The sequence below is a fragment of the Solenopsis invicta genome, chromosome 11, assembly GCF_016802725.1.
Source record: "Solenopsis invicta isolate M01_SB chromosome 11, UNIL_Sinv_3.0, whole genome shotgun sequence".
Classification (NCBI taxonomy): domain Eukaryota; kingdom Metazoa; phylum Arthropoda; class Insecta; order Hymenoptera; family Formicidae; genus Solenopsis; species Solenopsis invicta.
In genome coordinates, this window is record NC_052674.1 from 16,766,602 (window position 1) to 16,785,166 (window position 18,565).

Here is an 18,565-nt window from a genome sequence, read left to right on the forward strand (position 1 = left end):
ACACAGTCTTTCTTTACAACGTCTAAGTTCCTTTATCAAAAAGGCAGTTGGCACATTTTCAGCCTGTTTGCTAGCTATCGGTAACTTCTTTAAATAATTGTAACGCATGATGGGGGCATTCCATCGCATGGATGGTACTCTAAGCCCACCATTTTTAATGATCAAATGAAAGTATGCGTTCGGAGCGTCTGAAGGCAAGCTGAGCCATTTCTTAACTGCCGTTCTTGTCGTCCTGTCTATCTTCCGCAGGGTACTAACATTTATGTTACTAAGTGCCAGCTTATGGTATAGACTGGGCATTATAAATGTGCGAATAATAAACAGTCTTTGTTGCGGCTTGAGTGGTGCTTTAGTGAGTTTGTCCAGTAGTGCGGTCAGTTAGTAGAGAATCATAGTTACTCCCGCCGTTTACCCGCGCTTGCTCGAATTTCTCTGTCTCTTTCAGATCCATCGGTCAGAAGCTTTTTGCTCGACGCCTGCTCTCAAGATGAGCGCGTCCTAAACCGCCACGGCTTTTTTTTCACGGCTTTTACACCTATTACCGCTGCCTAACTTCACACTTCGGACCGGCTCACTTGTGTTCGTTTCTACCGTCAGTCGTTCAAGTCCGTTCTTGCGCACCGCACTCTGGTCTGTTTGTCTGCGCGCGCCGCTCTAGAGTCTGTTCATACGCAACACGCTTGCCTGTTCGCGTCGCTATTAGTCCGTACGTAAGTTGTCCTCCAATCAGTTTCTCTTTTCGCCATGCCGCTCGCTTGCACTAGTTGCAAGCGTTTCATCTTTGCTTTTGATGCCCTGTGTTGCGACCGCAACCCAAAGCACATCTTCCACGAAGACTGCGCGCATGGTCTGCTTGATCTTGAATTGGGTTCTTCCGACCCCTCGGTGTTTTCTTGTCCCACATGTTGCGGGCAGGGCCTCCCCGGACGCCTGTCGGACTCTCATGGTTCCGTAGCGATTGGCGATGGCACGGCGGCGGCTGCGTCCGTTCAGCCGGATCCCTTCTCGCTGTGATGCTGGCCAAGATCAAGGGCATTGAGTGCCAGTTGCGGAACCTGCCTGCAATGCGGGATCGGCTGGGGGAGCTTTCCGCCATGAGGGTGCAGTTGACCTCCCTGGAGCGCGGTGTCCAGCAATCCTTGGGTGCCATTGAGGCCAGGACGGAGAAACTAGCGGTGTCCGTGCGTCTGGTCGACGAGAGGCAGACTGACCTTGATGCCCGTGTCCGCGCCTTGGACGCGCTGCCTTCTGGTGGTACGGGCGTCCTATCAAGCGATATCGGGGAGCGGCTGGACGCGCTTGAGCGTACCAAACTCAACAATGAACTTATTCTTGTCGGCGTGAAGAAGCTCCCCGCTGAGGATACCTGCGCTGTTGTTACCGGCGTTGCCTCTGCGCTTGGAGTCGCTGCCTCTCTCAGTGCGTTATCCTGATCGCGCATTCCGTCCAAGAAGGATCTATCATTGTCAGGTTTCCTTCTAATGAGATGCGTAATTGGTGGAACGACGGAAAGAGGTCTAAGGATGTCTTTGAGGGTTCGGAGATGTCGGCTGAGCTCTCTGGATCTAGAATTGAAGTCATCGAGAGACTGACGTCAACTGCGAGGAGCAATTTCAGCAAGGCGTGCGGTGCGTGATGGCAGACTACATCGCGCCTGGGTCCGCAACGATCTGGTCTTCGTCAGACGTTACGCCGGCACTTTGCCTATTAGGGTTTGCAACCGTGGGCATCTCAAAGGCCTGACAGCTGGCCTCCTGCCTCCGGTCGCCGTTTCGTGCGCTGGGCACTGTGGCCGCGGCGATTTCTTTGTCTGTGGCGTCTGCGCCCCGTCCGCGGCGGGCGCCCGTTGTCAAGTCTCGTGCGCACCCAGCAGCTTCCGACAGCCCGTTCGGGACTGCCTAAGGAACTGTCACCCAACCTTTGTTTGCGCATGGGGCCTGACGGACATCTGCCGTTGCGGTTGATAGTCCTCTCCGGCTCTGTCATGTTAACTGCCAATCCTTCTCTCCCACTTCAGCAACTAGATTACTTTTTGCGTAATCAGTACGACACTCTCGCTATGTCGGAGACATGGCTTAAGTCTCCTGCTTTCGACAATTTGGTTCGCCTCCCTGGATTCTTGCTCCTGCGCGTTGACAGGGTGGGCAGGGGGAGAGGGGAAATTGGCGTTTACGTGCGCGACAGACTTTCAGCGAGCGTGCTGGCATCCTCGCCCGCGCATTACTGCGACCAACTCGAATATTTGCTGGTGCGCATCTCCGCTGCGGGACAGCAGCCATTCTTGTTAGCGATTGTCTATCGGCCGCCTAAGCTGAGCTATATCGTTTCGGCAGGATTTTGAAAGATTTCTCTCATTCTTCCCAGCTGCGGTCCGTGATAGGCGACTTCAACATTGACTTAAACCGACGTTCTTTTAATGCTGACTCCCTGCATGACTTCTGCGAATGCAATCACTTTTTCATTGTTCCATACGCCGCTACTCATCATACTGTTACTTCGCATACACGGATAAACCATTGCTTTGTTAGCAATCGGTCTTTCGTGTTGTTGCACTTTTAATGTGCCCTCTCCTTTCTGTCCTGTAACGACCTGATTGAAGTCATTCTGGACTGCAACTTTAATAGATTTCCACCTTGTGTTATTTCGGTTCGCGATCTTCCAAAACTAAATTCTGAGACGTTACTTAGCTTCCTGGGCGCCCTCGACTGAGCCTCTTTCTATCGGTCCAATGAGCTGGACGATATGACTGCTACTCTTACTAGTTTTCTTAACACTGCTCTTGACACCCTTGCTCCGCTTCACTCCATCCATACTAGAAGATTTTCGGCCCCCTGGATTGATCAAAACATTCGGCTTCTGATGCGTGCCAGTGACTCTGCCAGGAGAGTATACCGCCGGCATTCCTCTCCCGTCAATCTTGCTAATTTCCGTTCTTTGCGTAATAGAGTGAGTGTTCTTTTGGACGGCGCCAGAAACGCTTATCTTGGCCGGCGCTTGGACGCCGCAGTTTCTCCTACACGGCTATGGTCTGAGCTTTGGTCGCTCGGCCAGGCCGCGGTCCTTCGCCTTGCCTCTCGACTTCTCCATTGATCAGCTTAATTCCTTCTTCTCTTCTTCCTGCCTCTCTCCTCCCCCTTCTCTTACCTCCTGCCTTCTCCCTCCCTCTTCTACATCGGTCTCTCGCCCTTCTCCCCCTGGTCCTTTTTCTTCTTCATCTGCCGCCTTATCCGATCCGTCTTCCTTTTACTTCTTACACATTACTTCTGATACCCTTCTAAGGGCGCTCACCCGGTGCTCTTTCAATGTCGCCGGACCTGATAACCTTTTATCCTCGACTCTTCCCATCACTTTCCACCCTATCCTCGAACTCCTGAATCTTTCATTCAATTCCTCCACTTTTCCCTCTTCGTGGAAGCGCTTTCACGTCATTTCTCTTCCCAAAGTCAAAGCTCCTTCCTCCCTCTCTAACTATTGGCCTATTTCTCTTCTCTGTTTTCTTTCCAAGGTCCTGGAGCGCATTGTTTTTGACCAGCTGTCCTTCCATGTCTCCTTTCTCCATCTCCTTGATCCCCTTCAGTCTGGTTTCCGTCGCGGCTGTAGCACTCAAACTGTTTTGGTTAAACTGGTGGATGGTGTTAGGCAGGCGGTTGACCTTAGAAGAGTAACTCTTCTTATCTTGTTTGACTTTCTAAAAGCCTTCGACTCCGTTAGTCATGACCTACTTCTGCATAAACTCTCGCATTTTTGTATCTCTCCAATAGTTATCCGCTGGTTTGAATCTTACCTTATCGGCAGAAGTCATTGCGTCCGTGGACGCGACAGTTTTCTCTTGGTCCTCTATCCAGGCCGGCGTTTCTCAGGGCTCTGTTTTTGGTCCCTTACTCTTTGCTTTCTACATTTGTAACGGTACGCGTTTTCGGTCGATTCGGTGCGGTGCGAGAACTTCGGGATCGGACCGGATAAGGCTTGTCGGTTAGTCAGGTGTCCATAATGATTATACCCAATGTTTTAAGTAGAAAAAGATAGCGAATGGTTCATTGCTAAAAAGAGTTAATAAAATAAACGAGAGAAAAAATAGATAGCAAAAATAAAGACATAACAAAAATAAAGAGATAACAAAAATAAAGAGAGCTTGTCAGCGTCCAGCCAATCGCCGGTATCGGATAGAGTCCCTAGAACTAGAGAGTCTGGACATCTGCCCCTAAAATGTCGGTGATGAATATGTCAGTGTATGTACGTGAGCTTTATGTGTGTGTATGTTTATCATTGTGTGTTTTTGAACATGTTGTATGCTGTTATCGCATTGGCTAAAGAGGATTAAACAGGGATCCGTATTGGTGCTGCCATTTTAGGTGTACAATCACGCGCATCCAATCACGTGGAACCCCGAGATGTCTAGACTTTCTACTTCTAGAGACTCTAGTATCGGATTGCTAGTTGCGCGGCGGAATGACTTCGGAGACTAAAGGTTTATTCACGCGGTTTACATTTAAACGAAAGAACTTAACTACTTATTTACAGATGCAGGCTAAACTAGTGTGTAGTCGGATACTACGCGGTGAGCTATGCGGGCTGCTCGCCCGTACGGTCGGGGAGTCGCGGGGCGTAGCGAGATTGGCTAACGCGGTGGTGTAAGCGCGTGCGCAAGTGCGGGTCGTTGTCGGCGCGGTCGCCTCCGCGATTCGCCCGAGCGCGCCTCGGGCAAGTGGGGCGCTGGATCGACAGGTTGCTTATGCCCTGCCGATGAACAGATTAAGAAACGTGGCCGTATGTCGGTGCGGCAGTGAAGGTACTCGAGGACGACGGTGATTGGTCGAGAATGCTCGGCCGGTGATGATGACGAGAATGCTCGTTGCGGATCTCGGACGTGATTGGTCGAGAATGCTCGGCCGGTGATAATGACGAGAATGCTCGTCGAGGATATCGGAGTCGACTGGTCGAGGATACTCGGCCGAGGATAACGACGGGAATGCTCGTCGAGGATATCGGAATGCGACGAGAATGCTCGTCTTAAGGAGCGATCGAGAATGCTCGGTCTGTGGACGGGTCGGATAGTCGGACGGATCTGCCTTGTGCGTTCCCACTGCCGGCTTATATATCTGAACGCGCGGCTGGACAAGCCAATCCGCGCGTTTGGTCGGCCAAGCCGGAGTGGGAGCGTTATGGAACGCCACGGTCGGCGCGCGTGTCGCCGCGTGGTCGTACGGCGAAGTTCGGTCGTGCGCGCACGTGGTCCCTTGCTACGCTCGGCGTTCGTCGTTTTTGTGGACGGAACGGAGGCTCACGGATGGTGGCCTATTAAAGTCACTGATCAGGTGGTCAATCTTGGCCTGACCTTCACCAGCTCGCTCAGCTGGAATGAACATGTTAAGTCCGTATTTCAGTGCGTGATCGACGTCCTCTGGTGTCTTAAATATTATAGGCACTGTCTCTCGCGCCCCCTGCGTGTTCGCCTTGTGTCCTCTCTGATCTTCCCTTTTTTCGACTACCGCGCTGCTGTCCTGATTGACCTCACTAGGCAGCTTTGTCTCAAACTCAGGTGATTGCTGAACGCCTGCGTGCGATTTATTTTTTACCTTTGCTGGGACGATCATGTTTCCCCCTTTTATTCCCAGCTTGGCTGGCTGCAGACGAACGATAGACGATCTTACCTATTCAGCTGCTTTATCTATTCTATTATCCGTACAGACACCCCTTACTTGGCTTACGAGCTCTCTCCCTGCTCTAGACCCAGAACTACCTCTAGAGCTTCCCCATTGGATCTTGCCATTCCCTCATATCGCACCTCCACTTATCCGGCGGGTCCCGATAGGGCACATCCCCATAGCACACAAACCACTCACAATGGCAGATGCCTAGAGATTTTCCGTAGGTTGGGTTAGATAAGTCAAGATGATTGGTTGGTGGGCTATCGGAATGTGCGCTATCGGAACCCTCCCCCACTTATCAACGGTCCTTCTCCGTGGCTGCGCCCACATTCTAGAACTCACTCCCTGTCACCATTTGCAACGCCGAGACCATCTACATTTTTAAACGCGGTCTTCTCCTCTTCCTGCGGCAGTGTGGTGCTTCTCCGTCCCTGGCCTAGCAGGGCGTGCATATTTTCTTTCTCTTATTATTCTGTATTTAGCGTTATCTGTATCTTTTTTTTCTATTTTTTTGGCGTGCTACTTATTCATTCTCATTTTTAATTTTTTTTTATTCTCTCTTACATTTTATATCTTGTGTTAATTTTATTTACTCACGTTATGCATTATGCTCACACTCTGTTATTTGCATTATCTGAGTTTTTTTCTTTTTTTGCGTTATCTTTATTTTTATTCCTATTTTGATATTGTGTCACTAATTGCTTTACTTGCATTATTGTTATATTTATTTTATTTTATTTTTTACTCACGTTTGCGATCTGCTTGCTTCTTATTTTACTTTTATTTTTTGTTGTCTCTGTTTAATTTCTTCTATCTTGTTACTAGTCTATTTTGTTTTTAGTTTGTAAGAGCTTTTTTCTTTTCGTTCTGCTGTATACTTGTGTGTCCTTAGAGGGTTTGCGCTAATAAAACGCCATTCATTCATTCATTCATTCTCTCTCTTTCTCTCTCTTTCTCTCTGTTACTTGTACAAATTCAACGTTTTACTGTTGCAACTTGGATAAATTTCACGATCGTGGAGAAGTAGCATAAAGAGGGTGAGTCCCAGGTGTGCATAGACCCTATCACCATCACCAATCACGTAATTTAATCTAACCCAACCAACGGAAATAATCTAAGCATTGGTCGCTATGATTGGTGGTGTTTAATCGGATCTGTGCGCAACTGGGACATTCCTCATAAAGACCTTTCACGTTCCTTTGTAACAAATTAAAGTCAAGAAATATACCAAATTTGTTTCTTCCTTAAAAATTGTATCACAGAACTTGTAACACTTTCACGGATTTACTCACACACATGATGGATAGCACAAGAACAATTTACGAACGATTCTGTAACTTTATTATTATTAATTAGTATTAATAGCTAATTACTCGACTTGAAATCACTTGTAATAAGAACGCTGGTAAACCTTCGGAAAAGCGACTTCCTCGCAAAATGAATCAAAGTATTTAATTTTTATGTATTTTTGCCTCTTGAATACAAATATGACAGTTAAAAATGGCGGTCAAAACTGAAAATACCGCAAAATCACAAAAACTCTCAAAAGCTAACATTTTCACAGTGTATCTGCAAAAATATTGATTTTTCAAACAAATGTTTCAGACAAAAAATAAAGAACTTAAAAAACTATACAAGAAATGTTATATACATTATTTACGTAAACTTCTTTATTTTGTCGTTATGTAAAAAAATGATTTTTAACACATTTAATACAATTCAATACACTGTATAAAGTATGTTGTGTGTGTGCGTGCGTGTGTGTTGTGTATATCACAAATAGAGATCAGGACTCCGTGATTCGTCACTTTCACAGTATTTTATGACTCCAAACACTTTCTATCTACGCGCGTGTGTGCGCGTGCGTGCTTGCGTGCAGCGCGTGCGTGTGTGTGCATGCGTGCGCGCGTGCGTGCATGTGTATGTGTGTTGTGTATGTTACAAATAATGATCAGGACTCCGTGGTTCATTATTTCCACAGTATTTTAACTTAAAATAAATAAAACTTAACTTAAAATTTTTAAGACTCCAAACCCTCTCTATCTGAGTGTTTGCTCGCGCGCGTGTATGTGTGTTGTGTGCGTGCGTGCGTGTGATAAGAGTGCATATCTTCACGCATCTTGTAGATTATCAGTATATCTACCGAAAACTTTATCTTGGATTAATACATCTTTCAAAATTCAGCAATGAGGTCAAAAAAAGCATTAATACGCTCAGGACGAGATTGCACGCGCTTAAATAGATATTCCATAAGATAAGATACAAGGTGTTTCTTTTTAGTACCATATTCAGAAGTATTCGCTCTCACTGTACGCCATATGCGCCCAATTTCTTGTGTATGAGCACCTGTTTCCAGATCTATGAAATTTGTCTGATGATTGACAGAGAGATGTTCAAAATCTTTAGCCGACATTCGTAGGTTTTCCGTTTATCAGACATTATCATTGTACCTGGCAGTATCCATTCTTTGATACACCTAAGTAGAGATGTTGAAGTACGATCAGGAACGGGTCCTAGGAATATTTTTTTAGTGCCACGTTCGTAATCGCCAAATACCCATTTTTCATTAATTCAACGTCCACGATTATACTTTCTCTTTCCAAATTTTACTTCGTCAATTTCGACAATAGTTCCGGGTCCGCCTAATTTTTGTGAGCTTTTCTCGAGCCAGTATACACAAACATCACTACAGTAACTACTCCAATTTACGATACTCTCTGAAGATAAATCGAGATCATCAGAAATGAAACCTCATCGGAATATAGGTAACCATAAGAAATGAGCAATAAATTTACATGCCGTAGTTAACGGCAAATGTACGTGATCGAACCATATGTTTATTGTAACGTTTCTCTTAAAATTACATTAAATTTTTCTCTTTTTTTTCTTAAATTTTGCAAAATGATAAGTGCTATGACAACGAAAAAAAAGCATATTATAATTCACTGTGAGTTTATTGCTACAATTAGGGCACTCCATTTTATCTTGAAAAATGTTATGCTATACGATAAATTGAACGCACCAAATCGCATCAAAAGCATCGCGAATAAACAAACTGTATTTTATATTTTTAGTCATACTTGTTAAAGTAGAAATATATTCAAGAAAAAAATTCAGACAAATTAAAAACTTATTTCAAATACGCTCTGGCCTCAGACATTTATACTTTTGTAGCAATTTCTTATTTACGAGAGCGACATTTCAACGTAGCCGTGAATCGGCAGCAAGTAGAACTACAGGAGTTCGTAGTATCTCAAGGCCGTAGCGGAAAAATCCTGTTTTGAAAGTAACACGATAAATTGAGACAACCATGTGGTACAGAGAACGCGTGGGCGGGGGAGGAGTTTTGCTTCTCCCCCTGCAACCCCTTCCCGTATTTTTCCTAACCCAATCTAACTCTATTTTAGTTGTAATTTGGTCAAAGATATCCAATTGATCACGATGCGATATTAAATTTGAAATTATAGCCAAATTGTAACTAAAATAGAGTTGGGTTGGGTTAGGAAAAATATGGGGAGGGGGTGCAGAAGAAAAAGCTCCGCTTCTCTCCCGCCCACGCGTTTTCTGTACCACATGGGTGTCTTAATTTATCATGTAACTTTCAAAACAGGATTTTTCAACAACATAAAAAAGTTTACGTAAATAATGTATATAAACTTTTTGTAGAGTTTTTTAAATTTTTCATTTTTCGTCTGAAACTTTTGTTTTTAAAATCAATATTTTTGGAGATATACTGTGAAAATATGAGTTTTTAAAAGTTTTTCGTGATTTTGCGATTTTTCGATTTTGACCGCCATTTTTAAGTGTCATATTCGTATTTAGCAGGCAAAAATACATAGGAATTGAATATTTTTATTTATTTTTGCGAGGAAACCGCTTTTCCGAAGGTTTACCCCAAATACTTGTTAATAAACTTGATTTTACCTTTTTGCCTTTCTTAAATTTAAGATCTCATTTTTTAGGTAAGAACAAATTTTGCTTTTGCAAATGTGAGTCTTTACCACTCTTGTCATGGCTATAATTAATTTTCTAATTGTCTGTGTGTAAGATTTTATAGATAACCAAGTTTATAATTATAAGATAATGAGTCAAGTACCTTTCTTTCGTTGAATATGCTTTTTATTAAGATTTTGACTCACATAGGCTAAATTGTTATAAAAATGAGAAATTTAAATAAAGCTGTTAATGCCATAATTAAGAAAGTTAAATAAATTTAGGAATTTGTAATGTGCATAAAGATTTGTTTAATACTAGAATTACTAAAAAAATTATTTATATTTTGTATATACTGAATAAAATATATATTTGTGAAAATACTATTTATTTTTATGGCTTGATTTCCTCAGATTCTTAATAAAAACTATCATAAAACGAGTCTTTCGATCTTTTAGAAACAAAACTTACTTTTACAGTCATATTTATTTTCATTTGCTTCCACGGAAAATTAATGCAAAAAGCAATAAATTATAAAAGATTTATAATTATTTTTCTTTTCTTGTTAAAACATAGTTTCCTAGAAATATGTCTTGCATACTTATCCCAGAAAAGATCTTTGGATTAATTCTCTGTAAAAGCAAACAAATTGTTTGGTTTGCTTTTGCTTAGAATTAATTTAAAAACTTTTCTGGGATTAAGATGTGCAAGAAGCAAATTAGGTTAAGAGATAAATGTAACATCATCATTACAACAATATAACAACAATAATCTGTATATAACAGCAACGTTTTCTTTCAGTTACATGTTATGCAGATACAATGTACGAGGTGTGTTCAAAAAGTATCGCGAATTTTGAATTTTCGCGGGTTACGTATATTAGAATTTCGATCTTTTTGTGGCGTTATGTTGGTACTCATGTCTCTCACTTATGCCGACAAGCTCGGCCATTTTGAATGTTCACTTAATTGTTGACAGCTGCTTTGCTTGCACGTGTTTTGGATCGTCTTCGATTTTTACCTATTCAAAAAAATGGATCAAAGAACCTGTATCAAATTTTGTGTGAAAAACGAAATTAAGTGCGCGGATGCATTCCGAATGTTGACTGTGGCATACGGAGAAGCTACCTTGGACCGAAGCAACGTTTATCGGTGGTACAAAATGTTCTCAGAAGGCCGAGAAGATGTGAACGACGAAGAGCGTGCCGGACGCCCGAGCACTTCAACAACAGACGAAAAAATTAATGAAGTGGAGAAAATGGTATTGGCCAATCGTCGAATCACCGTTAGAGAAGTTGCTGAGGACCTAAACATATCGATTGGCTCATGCCATTCGATTTTTATCAATGATTTGGGCATGAGACGGGTCGCCGCGAAATTCGTACCAAAATTGCTCAATTGCGACCAAAAACAGCATCGCATGAACATTGCTAATGAGATGTTGGACTCTGTCCGCGACGACCCAAATTTGCTCCAGAGGGTCATAACTGGTGACGAATCGTGGGTTTATGGTTATGACGTGGAAACCAAAGCTCAATCATCTCAATGGAAGCTGCCGCACGAACCAAGACCGAAAAAAGCGCGCCAAGTTCGGTCGAATGTGAAAGTTTTGCTGACAGTTTTCTTCGATTGCAGGGGCGTGGTGCATCATGAGTTCTTGCCACAGGGTAGAACGGTCAATAAGGAATATTACCTGCAAGTTATGCGCAATTTGCGCGAAGCAATCCGCCAGAAACGCCCGGATTTGTGGAAGAACAAAAATTGGCTTTTGCACCACGATAACGCCCCTGCTCACACATCGTTGCTTGTGCGCGACTTTTTGGCCAAAAACAACACACTAATGATGCCGCAGCCACCGTATTCCCCAGATCTGGCCCCCTGTGACTTTTTCTTGTTCCCTAAACTGAAGAGGCCCATGAAAGGACGACGTTACGCTACGCTTGACGAGATAAAGACGGCATCGAAGGAGGAGCTGAACAAGATAAAAAAAAATGATTTTTTGAAGTGCTTCGAAGATTGGAAAAACCGTTGGCACAAGTGTATAATATCTCATGGGGATTACTTTGAAGGGGACAAAATAGATATTCATGAATAAATAAATAATTTTTGAAAAAACACAAAATTCGCGATACTTTTTGAACACACCTCGTAACTATCATATTCTTTGAGTGGGAAATTACAACTAACATATGGACGTTACATGTAACGCACACGTTATATTGCGTGTTACCTTCAGGTTTATTGCATCAACGGTGCTGTTATGTAACTATGTTTGCTGGGTATTATAATACCCCACATAGCACGTAATATTGCAGTGATATCATAGCAATATCACTTTTACATTGCAATATTACAAATGAAATATTGCAGAAATATCACGAAATATTACTGTGATATCACAGTAATATCAAAATGTCCGCGAAAACGCATCACAGTAATATTACTGTGATATTTCACAATATTTCTGTGATGTTTATGTGATATTTAAATAATTTTGCAAAAAATTAAATAAATAAATTATTTCAATTTATTTTATTTTTATTGTTATTCTTAATATTATTTTCATATCGTTACATGTAATATATATTAAACATAAAAAAAATAATTATATTTATTAAAACAGAATACAATAATGTAAACGTAATAAATGTTTAATTTACAAAAAAAATCTCTTGTATCCTTTTTCATTTTTGTTAAAAAAGATTCAATTTGAATTATAATTTTAATTTATGTTCAAGATTAAATAACAATACAAAATATTATTTACATGTAAAAATATAAAATTTTATATGGAACAGCGTTCCACACGTACCCCTTAAAAAAAAATTGATAAACTTGTTTCAATAAACTGATTACTGATCAGTAACTGACAAAATATAATCAGTTACTGATCAGTAATCAGTTTATTGAAACAAGTTGATCAACTTTTTTTTCAAGGGACTTTATATTGGAAAAAAATTAGAACAAGTATTCGTTTCCAAATTACAACAAGCAACAATTTTCTTTAAAATCTCACTGAAGTGTGAGCTAGTGAGTCGTGGTGAGTCGGTCCGGTCGGCCGCAGTGGCGTCTAGATATAACACCTGAGGCTGCATTTGACTCACGAGAAGGTCTCCAGCGGCGCGGCCACCTAGCGGTGGTGCCAGCACTCACTTGTTTGCGTGGAGTCTTATACACACGGCGGGACCGCATAGCGGCTGTGTACGTGCTCGCTTGTTTCGTCGTATGTTGTGACGGTCGGTGACCGAGCCGCAACATTATATACATACATATAATTAATGAACATTGTAAAATACCTAATTAATGATAGAATATATATAATCATATTTTTTAATAGAGTTGAAAAAAAAGTGAAATCTAAAGAAAAATTTGTTGGAAATTTAATATTTTAATTAACTTGAAAAACCTTTTACTGTGGTGTATAATAGTCTAATCAATATTAATGAATAAACTATTTCACAAAATAATATACCGAGCAGTAAATATTAAATAACGTAAAAATGTATATTTTTTTAAATATATATACTTAATATACTTTGAAATATTTATTGCCAAGTGAATAATAAATGTGTATTAACAAAACTTTTTGTAAACATTTTTTTTTTAAATTCCTCATGATAAAAATTTTTAAAAATTAAAATCAATTTTGTGCTACTGTAAAAATTATAAATGACAATAAGATAAATACCAAGGTTTTTCTGTAATTTTTTAATAAAATTATTATTGATCGAGTTGTAAAGCAACAATTAAATTGATAGATTACATAGAAGAGCGTACATTATAGTTTATACATATATACATTTTAAGGAATAAACTAAGTAAATATCTAAACTAATAATAAATTTATAATTAATTTTTTTTCTTAACATTTACTTTTATTCCACGAAAGGGCAAAGACATTATTATTTTATTTGTAAGTTGATTTCTTCTATAGGATACCGAAATTACCAAGAATATTAAGGATACTAAAAATATTGTAATTAATCAAAGAGATAGTGACGTTGCATTAATAAGACATAATAAAAACGTGGTTTGACATTACCTTGTTCTTTGAAATTAAATATTGCAACAATATATTGCAATGATATCATTGGAATATTTTAATGTTATTATCACTGTGTAATATCACAATAATATTTCTGTGATATTTCTGTGATATCAGTGGAATATTTCAATGTCATTATCACTGTGTAATATCACAGTAATATTTCTGTGATATTTCACAGTAATATGTAATATTTCTGTGATATTGCAATGATTCTGTGATATCACAGAAATATTACGTGCTATGTGGGACATGACCAGTGATTTTTTTTGTAAGAGAAATAACCTCAAAACATATGAAATTGGAGCAATGGTGTTGACATCAGTTGACATTACGATAGAAAAAGACGCAATGCACGCATCCGTTCGTATGACAAAAATGCAACCATTCAGGTTTAGTAATTTTCCAACATTAAATATTTCATTTTTTCACAGCCCTTGGAAATAAGAGGCACTTTGCCGTGAAAAAGGGCATGGTTTAGCCAAATTGAACACACCATGTTATACTTCCACCATGATTTAAAGCGATATATATCGGATATATATCGGAATGCGTTCCGTTTCGTACATTTGTGCAATGCATCATTTATTCTTGTTGTTCACCGAATGTTGTAAAAGGATATATAATGCATTATGCGCATCATGCGTGAAACGGAAGAAAGAAGAAAAGACGGACATGTTTATATCAATAACAATACCCTTACGGAAATGAACTATTGGAAAGGCGATAATCATTATTGACTTACAATATGATTATTCATTCTCTAATAGTGAGTATGTAGTATCTAATGTTTGGATTGTTTGCAATAATTATTTCCTAATAGTTTTTGAATGAGTGATTATTAATTTCACAATGAGATTATTTGCAATAATCATTCCCCAATAGTTCTTTTATGGAATGATTATTGACTTCATAATCAGGTTATTTGGAATAATCACCAGCACACTACTTTTAATAGTTAATATATAAATGATTATTAGTCGACTATTTACAATAAACCCAATAAGAACTGGATTGTTTTATACGTTTATTAAACACAAGTATGGTATAAAACAGGTATAGGTATGTGGCAGATACGTATATAGGTAAAACGGTTTTTATACGTTAGTGCAATATACGTTTATAATAATTGTTCTTATTACGTATATACGAGGTGTGATCAAAAAGTAAGGTGACTTTTTGAATTTCGCTCTGTACACTCTAATTTCAAAATTTTTTTTTGTGTTGGTACACTTGTCACGATCATATGTTCACAGTTTTGACTATATAGCATATGTTGTTTTTATGTGAGAGGCATAAAGGTTAGACTCGTGTTTGCGTGCTCGGCGATTTTTTGCTGTTGAAAATAATGGAGCAGAGAGTTTGTATTAATTTTTGTGTAAAAAATGGTATTAAGTGTTCAAAAACTCTTGAAATGTTGACAGTGGCGTACGGTGAGTAAACTTTGAACAAAAAAAATATTTATAAATGGTATAAGTTATTCCAAGAGGGCCGAGAAAATGTTAACGATGAACCTCGCTCTGGACGCCCCACGTCAAAAACCGACGAAAATATTCAGGAAGTGAAAGAAATTGTGTTGAAAAATCGTCGAATCACGTTTAGAGAAATAGCTGATGATCTTAACATATCGTTTGGCTCATGCCAATTAATTTTAACGGATGTTTTGGGTATGACACGTGTGTCAGCGAAATTCGTTCCAAAACTGCTTAATTTTGATCAGAAGCAGCGTCGCATGAACATCGCCCAAGACATGTTGAACGACGTCAATGATGATCCTGATCTGCTCAAAAGGGTTATAACTGGTGACGAAACATGGGTATATGGTTATGACGTCGAAACCAAAGCCCAATCATCCCAGTGGAAGAGCTCAGGAGAGCCAAGACCGAAAAAGGCACGCCAAGTTCGTTCGAATGTGAAGGTTTTGCTCACAGTTTTCTTTGATTACCATGGCGTTGTGCATCAAGAATTCCTACCACAAGGTCATACGGTAAACAAGGAGTATTACCTGGAGGTTATGCGGCGTTTGCGTGAATCAATAAGAAAAAAACGTCCGGAAGTGTGGAAAGAAAATTCATGGATTCTGCACCATGATAATGCACCTGCGCACATGTCGTTACTAGTGAGTACTTTTTTGGCCAAAAACAATACTATCATCATGCCTCAGCCACCGTATTTACCAGACTTGGCCCCCTGCGACTTTTTCCTCTTCCCAAAATTGAAAAGGCCTATGAAAGGACGAAGATTTGCGACGATTGGCGAGGAGATTAAGGCTGCATCGCTGGAGGAGCTGAAGGCAATACCCAAAAGTGCATTTCAGAAATGTTTTGACAACTGAAAAAAGCGCTGGCACAAATACATTGTAGAGGGGGATTATTTTGAAGGAGATAACATAATTTTGGATGAATAAATGAATATTTTTTTATAAAAATAAAAAGTCACCTTACTTTTTGATCACACCTCGTATAATAAGAAACGTATTTTATACGTTGAAAAATGGTTTATAAAATGCCAGAAATGTATTTACGTTTATAACACATATAAAAATACTATAAAATACTATCATATACTTAAAATATTATCATATAATTAAACGTTTCTTAAATACCTTTATGATTTGTAAAAGTTGTTCCTTTAAATAATGTATCAAAAATAGGATTTAATATCCAGGTATGATATACTTTTTAAATATGTTAATAAAAGTTTAAGCGTAAATTATATTTATACATTTTTATTGCAGCAATATTTAAACGAATAATAAATGTATTTTATACACATTCGGTATAGCTAATTAAAGGTTTATTGAAAACGTATATTATTTATGAAATGAAAAACATTTATAAATCATTTCAGAAATACCGAATACGGTTAAAATCCAAGACATTCAATTATTAATAATTATTTTACACGTAAAAACATATTTCGGTGCTCTCAAAAATCGAGTGATTTGCTTTGGTTTTGAGTCTCAAACATAGACTTTGTACTATGTTTATGGTCTCAAAACATTTTCGCGACGCCAGTCTTCGCGCCTTCGCGGCTTGCGCGGCTTCCACTAGGTGGCCATGCCGCGAGGGATTTTCTCGTGAGTCGAGTGCGGCCACAGGCATTATATCTAGACGCCACCGTAACCGTTTTTCTAAATCGCACTTCAGTGAAACTTTTGTGAACTAATTGTATAACCTGGAGACGAATTTCGCTCTCGTTTTTTTTCGTATGTGATGTGTTGTATGTGGTTTACTGTTCCACATAAAATTTTATATTTTTACATGTAAAAATAACAATTTGTATTGTTATTAAATCTTGTACATAAATGTTTAATTCAGATTTAATCTTTATTTAATCTTTTTGAACAAAAAAAAAAGAAATATTTTTTTGGAAACTATAATTTATTACGTTTAATTTATTGATTTATCAATATATATTTTATATGACTATATAAATTGTAGTGACTATTGGGCTCAAATAATTTTTTAATAGTTCTGTGTAATAGTTTGTCTCAATAATCCGCAAAAAAAACTATGACGAATAATTCAATAGTTTTATTAATAGCTTTACTAATAGTTACAATAGTCCATTTCCGTAAGGGTACATTCCATATGAAGTTTTTTATTTACATAAATGAGCTTATATAAAAAATAACTTGTAATGTTATAATAATAAAATAAAACATTTGTAACGAACCGCCTTTCCCCTTCCCTCCAGACCGTCCACCGTTCAACGCTGTCCGTCCGACCACCCATCGGACAGCGCTTTGGGCCAAATAATAGACAAACATACGCGTAGCGTGCAAGAACGCATCCGCGCGTTGAGAACTTTTCGCACGTATGTGTCGTAAACGCTGCCGAAACGACGGCCGCTGCCGATCTCGAGTGGCGGGGATGCCAACTCCGCCGAGCTACTAACCGTTCCCTGACTATCCCCTCCTCTTGAGATGCAGGTATGTAAACACCGCCACTTCTCAGAAAAGGGTTTCTTTTATTCCGAACGCTCCAATTCGAAAGAAGTTTGTCTACTGCGCTAAAATTCGAAGTCAAGCGAACTTGGCTTCTATCGAGTGCTCTCGACAATTAGCTCCGATTCCCGTTACCGCCGATCCATGGGCCCAAGCGCGCTTGGGCTCCGACCAAGAGATCTTGGTCATCGGCAGAATCAACATCCGTTCTTCATCCAGCAGCAATTACCCACGACCAGAGGTACGAAGTTCCGCGCCTCTACCAAGAGCTCTTGGCGTGGGTAATTGTCAACCGCCACAAACATTGCGGTATTAACCGCTTCGCGCTGCGACCGGGAAACCCCGTATAGATCTGTACTGCGCGATTACGTAAACAGAGGCTCCGAGTTTAACGAAAACCATCTCAGAGCATCTGTAATATCGATGTAAATATCCGCGTCGTTTCCGATTATACCGTTCGTCTGTCCGCGCGTCGCTGATTAATTACTTAAATTCTTCGTTCCGTCCGTCCGCACGTCATCTCCATTTCGTTCGTCCGCGCGTCTGTGAACCACACGATTACTGCTTCTCGTCCGTCCGAGCGTCTGAATTTATAAACATATCTGTTTCCATCCGTCCGCACGTTCGTGGCTTTACCACGTGTATATATTATTTTTTCTACTCTATCTTCATATGGAAAGCGAACGTCTTATATTTTTGAGAAGTCACAACTTTTATAAACCGTTCCTAAACTTTATTTGAAATAAAGTGCTGTCTTGAAGAAGACTGACTAACGTCAGACTGTGAAACACAATTTTGTTGGACGAACGTTGACAACAGATGATTTTCTAAACGTCAATAATATAATTAATAATACAATTACTCTATAAGATATTAAACTATTTTGCAGAATAAAATCTTTATAAAAATTCTAAATAAATGTATCTTTTAATGTCTGGGACTTAAATGATCATGTGTCTTAAAGCCACTAGTATTTGTACTTATTGAAAAT